Source organism: Anabrus simplex, chromosome 2 (genome assembly GCF_040414725.1).
Source record: "Anabrus simplex isolate iqAnaSimp1 chromosome 2, ASM4041472v1, whole genome shotgun sequence".
NCBI lineage: Eukaryota > Metazoa > Arthropoda > Insecta > Orthoptera > Tettigoniidae > Anabrus > Anabrus simplex.
Genome location: NC_090266.1, coordinates 157,581,639 through 157,588,792, shown reverse-complemented (window position 1 = coordinate 157,588,792; position 7,154 = coordinate 157,581,639). Strand labels below are relative to the sequence as shown.

At 39.2% G+C, this 7,154-nt stretch overlaps 1 protein-coding gene across 2 annotated transcripts in view; it reads right to left on the bottom strand.

Annotated features, from left to right (window-relative positions):
- Positions 1–4,308: 4,308 nt before the first annotated feature.
- Hph (HIF prolyl hydroxylase) overlaps positions 4,309–7,154 on the bottom strand; it is a 110,785-nt gene continuing 107,939 nt past the window's right edge. For both annotated transcript variants that reach the window (XR_010859231.2, XM_067140401.2), the window contains exon 5: positions 4,309–4,949. The gene's annotated coding sequence lies outside the window, so the exon portion shown is untranslated. The remainder of the gene's footprint in view (positions 4,950–7,154) is intronic.

Below are 7,154 nucleotides of genomic sequence, written 5' to 3'. Positions count from 1 at the left end.
GAGGACATTCCAGGAATAATTAATGAACAAGGGGAGTGTGTATGTGAAGATCTTCAAAAAGCAGAAGTATTCAGTCAGCAGTATGTAAAGATTGTTGGTTTCAAGGATAATGTCGAGATAGAGGAGGAGACTAAGGCCAAAGAAGTAATAAAATTTACATATGATAACAATGACATTTACAATAAGATACAAAAGTTGAAAACTAGAAAAGCGGCTGGAATTGATCAGATTTCTGGGGATATACTAAAGACAATGGGTTGGGATATAGTACCATATCTGAAGTACTTATTTGATTATTGTTTGGTCGGAGGAGCTATACCAGATGAATGGAAAGTTGCTATAGTAACCCCTGTGTATAAAGGAAAGGGTGATAGGCATAAAGCTGAAAATTACAGGCCAGTAAGTTTGACATGCATTGTATGTAAGCTTTGGGAAGGCATTCTTTCTGATTATATTAGACATGTTTGTGAAATTAATAACCGGTTCGATAGAAGGCAATTCGGTTTTAGGAAAGATTATTCGACTGAAGCTCAACTTGTAGGATTCCAGCAAGATATAGCAGATATCTTGGATTCTGGAGGTCAAATGGACTGTATCGCGATTGACCTGTCTAAAGCATTTGATAGGGTGGATCATGGGAGACTACTGGCAAAAATGAGTGCAATTGGACTAGACAAAAGAGTGACTGAATGGGTTGCTATATTTCTAGAAAATAGATCTCAGAGAGTTAGAGTAGGTGAAGTTTTGTCTGACCCTGTAATAGTTGAGAGGGGAGTTCCTCAGGGCAGTGTTATCGGACCTTTATGTTTTCTTATATATATAAATGATATGAGTAAAGGAGTGGAATTGGAGGTAAGGCTTTTTGCGGATGATGTTATTCTCCATAGAGTGATAAATAAGTTACAAGATTGTGAGCAACTGCAACGTGACCTCGAAAATGTTGTGAGATGGACAGCAGGCAATGGTATGTTGATAAACGGGGTTAAAAGTCAGGTTGTGAGTTTCACAAATAGGAAAAGTCCTCTCAGTTTTAATTACTGCGTTGATGGGGTGAAAGTTCCTTTTGGGGATCATTGTAAGTATCTAGGTGTTAATACAAGGAAAGATCTTCATTGGGGTAATCACATAAATGGGATTGTAAATAAAGGGTACCGATCTCTGCACATGGTTATGAGGGTGTTTAGGGGTTGTAGTAAGGATGTAAAGGAGAGTGCATATAAGTCTCTGGAAAGACCCCAACTAGAGTATGGTTCCAGTGTATGGGACCCTCACCAGGATTACCTGATTCAAGAACTGGAAGAAATCCAAAGAATAGCAGCTCGATTTGTTCTGAGTGATTTCCGACAAAAGAGTAGCGTTACAAAAATGTTGCAATGTTTGGGTTGGGAGGAACTGAGAGAAAGAAGAAGAGCTGCTCGACTAAGTGGTATGTGTAGATGTTGATTCCCATAGGGAACTTTAAATATTTGTCCTGAATGAGTAAATTTATAATAACATTATTAATTATAAATTATAAATTTACTCATTCAGGACAAATATTTTAAGTTAAAATTATAAATTTACTCATTCAGGATATTTTAAGTTCCCTATGGGAATCAACATCTACATCATCTGATGGCCAGGCAGGCATCAATTTTTGGAAATGAGACATAACTCTCATAGTGCATTGGCACTGCTGGTGGCTTCAAGTAGCCTATGCAGTGGCCTCCACGGTATGCACTAGCCTTGCGTCTTGGGAGGTGTGCTAAGTCCCAACTGACGAGCCCAACTTAGCACACGAGGGCGAAACGCAGGCAACCAAGAATGAGTTAGCTGGAAAATTTATAATGTCCAATAACGGACCATTATATTGGTATTGTAAGTGGTATGTTCCGAGCTGTCAGCGGAGAAATGGCGTGGAATGACATTAGTAGACGAATAAGTTTGAATGGCGTTTATAAAAGTAGGAAAGATCACAATATGAAGATAAAGTTGGAATTCAAGAGGACAAACTGGGGCAAATGTTCATTTATAGGAAGGGGAGTTAGGGATTGGAATAACTTACCAAGGGAGATGTTCAATAAATTTCCAATTTCTTTGAAATCATCGCGGAAAAGGCTAGGAAAGCAACAGATAGGGAATGTGCCACCTGGGCGACTGCCCTAAATGCAGATTAGTATTGATTGACTGATTGATTGATATAATTAAAAATTTAAACACATTTGAAATAAACGATAGGAATGAGATTGACCGTCCAATTATTCACCTCTATGATACGGTCAATAATGCACGCAAGTATGTCATTTGTATCGCCAGAAATCCCGCACACTTGCCTACGCGCGACAATGGTGCTGGTCACATTGTCAACAATGACAAATGGCAGCAGATGTAATTTACCGCCAAGTAGCGGTCTTGCACCTTGCTGTGGGGTCCAGAAAATCTATAATAATAATAATAATAATAATAATAATAATAATAATAATAATAATAATAATAATGTTCTGGACCGTCGTCAAATGTGCAGACCGGGCTGGAAACGGGTCCTGGTCGGGTAAGAATGTAGTCCGGCCGCGGGTTCATTACCGCCAAGGCACCCAAGACGACACTACGCCGGATCTCCTGAAGGATTTGATCGATATTAAAAAGGCTTATAGGAAAAGATGGCAAAGATTTAGGGACCCAACTGACTGGGTGGAATACCTGGACCTAGCCCGGGATGTACGAAATCGATTGCTGAAAAGATTGAAAAATGGGAGGAAACTTGCCGTAATCTATATTTTTTTTTTTTGCTAGTTGCTTTACGTCGCACTGACACAAATAGGTCTTATGGCGCCGATGGGACAGGAAAGGGCTAGGAGTGGGAAGGAAGCGGCCATGGCCTTAATTAAGGTACAGCCCCAGCATTTGCCTGGTGTGAAAATGGGAAACCACCGGGCGAGTTGGCCGTGCGCGTAGAGGCGCGCGGCTGTGAGCTTGCATCCGGGAGATAGTAGGTTCGAATCCCACTATCGGCAGCCCTGAAGATGGTTTTCCTGGTATTTGGAATGTCCTTTAAAAATAATGAAACACGTATTTTGTTGTTTTCAGAAAATCCAGTTAAGGGGCTGAAAGGAATTGGAAAAGCGGTTGAATTTTTAAAATGTGTACCAGTATACCTACATTATATGTCCAAAACTTAACATGTTAAGAGACAAAATTTTTGGTATTTGGAAAGTCCTTTAAAAATGCACTAACATGTACCTTTTTGTTTTCGGAGAAGGCACTTAACGGGGGGGGGGGGGGGGGGGGAGGGGGGGAAGGGGGTGAAAAGAAGTGAAAAATAGTTGAATTATTTTTTATAAGGATACTTATATATTATTAAAAACTAAATATGTTACAGATGTGAAAATTGGTATTTGGAATCTCCTTTAAAAATAAAGAAAAATGTATTTGTGTTTTTGGAAATACACTTAAATGGGGGTAGGGTGGGGGAAGGACTGATCAAGGGGTTGAATTCTTTTTATGGGGATACTTATGTATATCTCAAAAACTGAAGATGTTACAGATGTGGGAATAGGGGGATGTATTTATGTATTTATTTTTTGGACTTGAGAGAAGACCGTTTCTCACATATACACTTCTATGTCGCATGGTCGCCTTAGCCCCGAAAGGTAATACCACAAACATGGTTTCCAAAGAATTTCTGGGGTAAATGAAGTTCAGTTTTTGGGTGAGTTTTTATACTTTAGGAAATTTTAGATAATGTCTTAGTACAATACCGAGGAACGATCACTTTGATCACATTACGAAATCCACGCGAGCGAAGCCGCGGGTAACTGCTAGTTATATATATATATATATATATATAGATTAGGTGGATTACCTCATTTATCTACAATAAATATACTGTCACCAATATAGAACATGAAAATTATAAACTTTGATGTCAATGTGCTATGGCAGAGCACCGCCCAAGGTTATGAAGCAAGGGAGCTCAGCCGGCCACATGCTGCATAGGCTGACTAAGAAGTTGCTCACGACTGAACTCACACTTCTTTGTAGACTTTATGGTAGGCTTTCACGAGGAGGAAATAAAATACTCTTGAGATAGATTTTTGCTTCAGAACATTATGTCCACTTCCAATTTCTGTAATTTATTTTCAGACACCCTGTATACATGAACATGAGTCATCTTGTTAACTCCTTTCATGTTCAAAGTATGTTACGGTATAGCACAAAATGTGAAAAATCACTCATACAAATTTAAGAAAGGAAATATGTGATAGATTGGGGTCCTAGGAAAAGAATGATCTTAAGGGTTTGGGAAGCATAATTACAAGAAAACAACACTTTTGAACAGAATTCTATTCAATCAACATCTGTATAATATAATACATTAGATACATATTGGGAAATAAAAGGTATCATGCAGCATTATGGACTTTCTCTTTGCTTTATAGACCAAGACAACACAAATAATTACATCCTCAAAAACATGACCATTATGGACTTTCTCTTTGCTTTATGGACTCTCTCTTTACTTTATGGACTTTCCCTTTGTTTTATGACCAAGAAAAAACAAACAATTACATTCTCAAAAACATGACAACTTGTGATGCATGATATGGCCTTTACCTACAAATAATACAAAAATAATATTACAACATAAGTTTTACTATGGCAAAGAGTAATAATACATTCTTTGCTATGGCAAAGGGGCAAGGCCTTAGTGTTATCAAAATGAGCACCCACCTGAGCATAGGATATTTTAAATATAATCCTTTCAAACTGAGCACCAAATATAATGCTTTACATTTCATTAGACTGAAATTTATTCTCTACATTAAAGCACTTTTTTCACAGAATAGGCATAAAACAGAATGTGGCTCAATATACATTAATACATTACATTACATACAAATACACAAGTCCTATTTACAATGCAGGCACATCAGCAAGTAACTTCTGTACCATTTGGTGATTGTGTTCTCCTGCAGGAAAAAAAAAGAAAGAAAAACACCACTAGATTATTTAAACCAAACTCTACAATGGGGTTCAAATAGTAAAAAGGAAAACATACATAATCCATAATCACTGTGAAGATATAACTTATGTCCAAATAATGAACATAAAAACAGAACTAAACGAAATTTAGCTTCCTTATTAATTTCCTTCATGTTTCAACAAAGATGAGAATGTTTTAATGACACTCTTACACAAACATTTTCCACTCTCAGATGATTTTTCCCAAGTACCAAAATTATATTAACAGATAATGAGAAATGCTGACTTCTAAAATCAGAAGGTCAAATAAGAAACGTTTATATAATATTTATGTGGCTCAAATGAAAAAACTGCATGTTCTGTTGACTCACACTCCGGACCTGCAACATATTTGATAATCAACCCCATGAATAAATACCGTATAATCGCGAATACCACCCGCCACCGAATAAGACTCGCACCTTTATTTTGAAAGAACAAAATTTTTAATAAAAGGGAAGTCAAAATTCTTTACAATCTTTACTAACACGCATCAAATGATTAGAAAATATAAATAAAAGTAAACAAACATTTCCAGAACGATATTCAATGAGTTCATTCATTCATTCATCTTCATCAGTACCAACTTCAGAACTTTCATCGCCATCAAACAAACAAACCCCATGGCACTACTGCCCTTGAAGGGCCTTGGCCTACCAAGCGACCGCTGCTCAGCCTGAAGGCCTGCAGATTACGAGGTGTCGTGTGATCAGCACGACGAATCCCCTCGGTTGTTATTCTTAACTTTCTAGACCGGGGCCGCTATCTCACCGTCAGATAGCTCCTCAATTCTAATCACGTAGGCTGAGTGGACCTCGAACCAGCCCTCAGGTCCAGGTAAAAATCCCTGACCTGGCCAGGAATCGAACCCGGAGCATCCGGGTAAGAGGCAGGCATGCTACCCTTACACCACGGGGCCGGCCATTTCATCAGCATCACCTTCCCACATATTGTAGTCATAGCTGCTATCCATAGCATTAGAAATGCTACATTTCCTGAAGCTCTTCCGTATGAGGTCTCCAGGGTTACGATTCCATGCCGTCAAAATCCACGAACACAGCAGCTGAACTTCTGGGCGCTGAATGCGACCAGTTGGCGTCAGTGCGTGATTTTCAGCTGCCATCCAGTCTGTATCGAGCTGTTTCAAAGCTGCTTTAAATGGACGGTTCACAAAGACATCCAGAGGGTGTAGCATAGATGTCATCCCGCCCGGAATGACTGCTAGGTCGGTTTTCCCATCCTCGATATGTTTCTTCACAGCGTCTGTTGTGTGGCCATGGTAACTGTCGAGAACAAGCAAGCTCTTTTGTCTCAATAATGCACCAGGGCGACGTTGCCAGACATACTTTACCCAGTCTTCCACAAGCGAACTGTCCATCCAGCCGGAATTCTGAGATCTGATGATAACACCAGTGGGTAGATTTTTAGGAAGTGTTTTTTGCTTGAGAACAATGTACGGCGACAATTTGGTTCCATCGGCAAGAATACACAACATTATCGTACACCGTTGTTTTTCATTACGACCTGTTCTAATGGTAACACTTTTCGCACCCTTAACATTCACAGTCCTGCCCACTGGCATTTCAAAGTAGACTGGCGTCTGATCTGTACTGCCAATTTGGGAAAGCAAATATGCATTTTCCTTCCGCAACCAAATTATGTGACGCTGAAACGACAATAACTTCTCATCATAGACACCAGGAAGACGCTGTGAATACGCTCAACCCATTTCCTTTATAAAAATTACAAACCCATCCTCGGCTTGCCTTAAACCCTTCTGATGAAAGTTCCTTTGCGATCTCTAATGCCTTTAGCTGACACATTTCAATTGACACACCACATCCCAATTCCCGCCTTTTAGTCACATATTTATAAAGTTTTTTTCTCAATTTGTAGAAACTGTACACTCAGTCCACGAAAAGCTCTACGATCACCACTACATGCTATTAGCACATTTTTCTTCTTTCTCCAATCGCGAATACACGACTCGTCAATATCGTATTTAATACTGGCGGCACGATTTCCAATAATTTTTACTTTCCGAACTACTTTCAGTTTCTCACTCGCAGTAAAAGACCGCAAATGCTTTGTGGAATTCATGTTGATACTCCGAGAACGTGCGCGAAACTGACGCCAAGTGCGGAAGTAGTGTA